Here is a 3,729-nt window from a genome sequence, read left to right as displayed (position 1 = left end):
ATTTATCCTACTTGGTTTAAAAATAAGAATTGCTTCATTATAATGCATGCATAAGCTGGGCATGGTGGTGCACAGTCCAAGCACATGGCAAGCCAGGATGTGAATTCAAGGCCAGGCTGGTCTACATAATGAGAAACAAGACAACCAAGGCTATGTAAAGAGATCTTGTCTCAAAAAACAGAACATCAAAACAAAACCAATGAACAAAACTAATAATGTGCTCACACATAAACACATTAAATTGTAAGATTAAGATAGCCACTCAAGCACATACCTACAAAGTGCCAAAAATTTACATTGCAATCAACTTCTACGAATTAGAATGGCCATTTTTTGAAGCCATGCCCTTTGCTTAGGGTTTTACAGGGTTTTGCTTTGTTTTGTTTGCTGTTGTTATTTTGGTTTTCTATTTGTTTGTTTTAAGCTCTTTTCCTTCGTCTCCTCATTTGTTTCTCTTTTAGTCTCTTTTTGTGGCTGTGAAGAAGAAAACAGGAGCCCAAAGATGACTTAGGAAGAAAGAGTTTATTTTTGTCTTTTAGTTTCGGAGAGCCAGTCAAGAGAAGTATTTCAGCATAGAGGGAGAGCAAGAAGCTAAGGGATCACATCCTCAATAGGAAACATTTGAAGCAGACAGCAAACTTGAAGTGGAGATGAGTCTATGAACTTCAAAGCCCACTCCAAGTGACATATTTCCTCAAGCAAGGCTCTACCTCCTGAAGGTTTCACACCCTCCAAGTGCCACTAAGAACCACGTGGTACCTATGGTGGACATTTTTTTTTTTCAAACTACAACCCTGTCCCTATTCTTCCATGCCAATTACCATGTCACCATATTCATGAAACTGAATGTGACTATTCAAACCACCCATGAATCACTGGTAGAAGTCAGTGATTTTTTTATTGATTTGTGTGTGTGTGTGTGTGTGTGTGTGTGTGTGTGTGTGTGTGTGTTCCATCTCGTTCACCTCAGCCCCACTCATCTCCGGATGTCTACCCTCAACTCTTGCAACTGCTCCCCCCAACCCAAAAAATAGAAAACACAAAAACAAATAAATAAAGATAATCAAAACAAAGCATAGAAAACACCTCCTTGTGGAAGCTGTAGTGTTTTACAGTGGGTCCCACAGTATACTCTCTATCCAGGCATCTTTATTTGCAAATGTTCATGGCAGTGAGTCACTCATTGGTCTGATTTGAGGTCTCTGGCCTCTGTGACACCATCAATATTGAATCCTCACTGGGACTCCTCTGGACTCTCTTGTTGTTGCCCTATGTCATGGAGATCCTGCAGCTTTGCATCTGTGGGACTGGTTCTTTTACGTGACCCAAGCATTCACATGAAATGGGGGTGGAGCAACTCAAAGCCTTGGATCTGGGCCTGGAACGAAGCTGGTGGTTAGGATCTGGCTATCCCTTACCTGCACTACTAGGGTAAGGTCAGGAGCACTGGTCTGGCTAGCCCACCCAATACCAGCATCAGCAAGAGGCACAGTTAGCTCTCCTAACTAACAAGCCTTTGAGACCAGCTCACTCCCATCCACATCTTCAGAGCTAGCTCTAATGTGCTGCCCAGTCTAAGCATGGCACCCACTCTCGAAAGTGATGAAGGCTGTGAGGGGCTGGACCTGCTCTGTCACCCACTTCTACCTTCTATGCTGGATCACGGGTACCTTCGCCATCAGGGCAAACTTCACTGTGTGGTCCAAGTGATGCTCAGGGACCATTCTTCCTATTGGTACAGCCAGTCAGGCAGAGGGCTCACTGTGTCCTATATATATGACCTCAGGGCCAGCTTTCTTAATAGTGTGCATCCATGTGCTTGTGTCTCTCTCTCTCTCTCTCTCTCTCTCTCTCTCTCTCTCTCTCTCTCTCTCTCTCTCACCAATGCCCCACATGTCCATTCCACTTCACAGCAGATGTGTGGTCAGGGCCCACACTCATGGGTCTGACTCACTTGTATTTCCACACCCCAGGGACAGCTCTACTATTGTGCTACCCAGATAAAAAGGTTCTTTTCCATTCTCTCAAGTGTTGTAGTCAAGGAGGGGCAAGGCCAGTTCACCAGAGCCTGCAGTACTTTAATAGGAAAAGAAATGTTTTACAACAATGTGACAATTCCTTTTGTGTTTTCTCTACATGATTTTGTTCTCCCTACCAAAACCAAAAGAAATTCTGAGAATAAAGGAAATGTGTTGCTTATTTTTTCAGATATTTTTGACTCTCCTAATTCTATTCCTGGGTACCTAACGAACTTCTCAATTAGCATTCTGTTAATGGTTGGGGAGTTGCATTAGCCTTGAAAATAAGCATTTATTAGCCAGGAAAATTATACTAGTGGGAAGTGAAGCTGTTGCATTAGTGGGTCCAACCAAGCTTTTCCTCCTTGGTGGATACTACTTAGGTGGGCCACTGTATGGTAAATTAAGTTCTTACAATGAAGAATTATAAAACTTCCAGAACTCTGAGTTTATGTGGTGTCCCACTCAACATGATATCTCCCCACTTTACTCACAAAGAAACTACTAGTTCCCACATAGCTTCATTAAAAGGAGTCAAAACAAAATAAAACTTAATAATATCCTTTAGTCAAGGAATCAAATTAAGAAAACTCAGATTCTTTTAATATCTTTTTTTAAATGTTGGGAATACAGTTAGCTTAATGAGAGACTAATATCTTAAACCCCACATCACACTGAGGACTACAAGCTCAGGCATTTATGTGTAGTCCTAGACAAAAGGCATAATTTTAAATATCTCCATATGCTACTGAAGGTATCAGAAGACTTACAAAATTATTTTCATGTTCCCATTTTACTATGAATCTCCCTTTCCAGCATTCTGCTTTCTGGCTTTAGTTTGTCTCTTAATGTTAAGTTTTGTTGTATTCAAGTTTATGTACATGCCTCTCTGTGTGCATGAACATGTGAGTGCAGGTGCCTGTGGAGAGTAGAGTGTTTCCAATTCCTGGGAGTTGGAGGTAGAGCTGGTTGTGCCCCATCCAACATGAGTCCTGGGAACAGAACTCCAGTTCTCTATAAGAGCAGTGTGTACATGCCCTTAATCTCCAAGCCCTCTTTCCAGCTTTGGCTTTGATTTTTGTTTCTCCATTCTTGCCATTATTCCATGCCCTTTCATGCAGCATGCTTTGCATTTGAGACTTTGCAAAGCTCTTCTTTACTGAGATGAGAACTGTTAGTATCTACAAAAAGACTGCCCCAGTGGAGGAACACTTGGAAGTGTAATGAACGTTCAACTTACACTGGGCTTTGATTTTATAACCAGAGCATAAATAAGAAAATTGTCTGTAATTAAAATTCTCAAAAACTCCAATTAGTTGATGTTAATAATAACGAGAACCACTTCAATGAAGTTGAATAAGTTTGTCACTTCCTTCTACATTAAAAGAAATCTGTCTGCACTCAGTTGGACCTGTTTAATAATTGACTTCTTAACATGGGCCATACTTTTTTTCAAAAGTGAGGTTCTTCCGCACATGGAATGGAGTGAAGTGTTTATGCTCCGATACAGAAACATGGAACCAAGATAATGTCAGTTGGCCAGATCTGCATCCTCAGGTTTTGCTAGCATGTTAGGTGGCATCACACATGAGTAACTGTGTAGTGTGAAGAGCCAACATAGTTAAATATCTCTCCTCTATGTATTTTTCCCTTTCTTTGACCTTCTCTCTTTTCATGTCTTTACTATGCAACATCAAATCATAAATCCCAT

This window comes from Arvicanthis niloticus, chromosome 7, assembly GCF_011762505.2.
Source record: "Arvicanthis niloticus isolate mArvNil1 chromosome 7, mArvNil1.pat.X, whole genome shotgun sequence".
NCBI lineage: Eukaryota > Metazoa > Chordata > Mammalia > Rodentia > Muridae > Arvicanthis > Arvicanthis niloticus.
The sequence above is the reverse complement of the archived record's forward strand: the minus strand, read 5'-3'. Positions refer to the sequence as shown.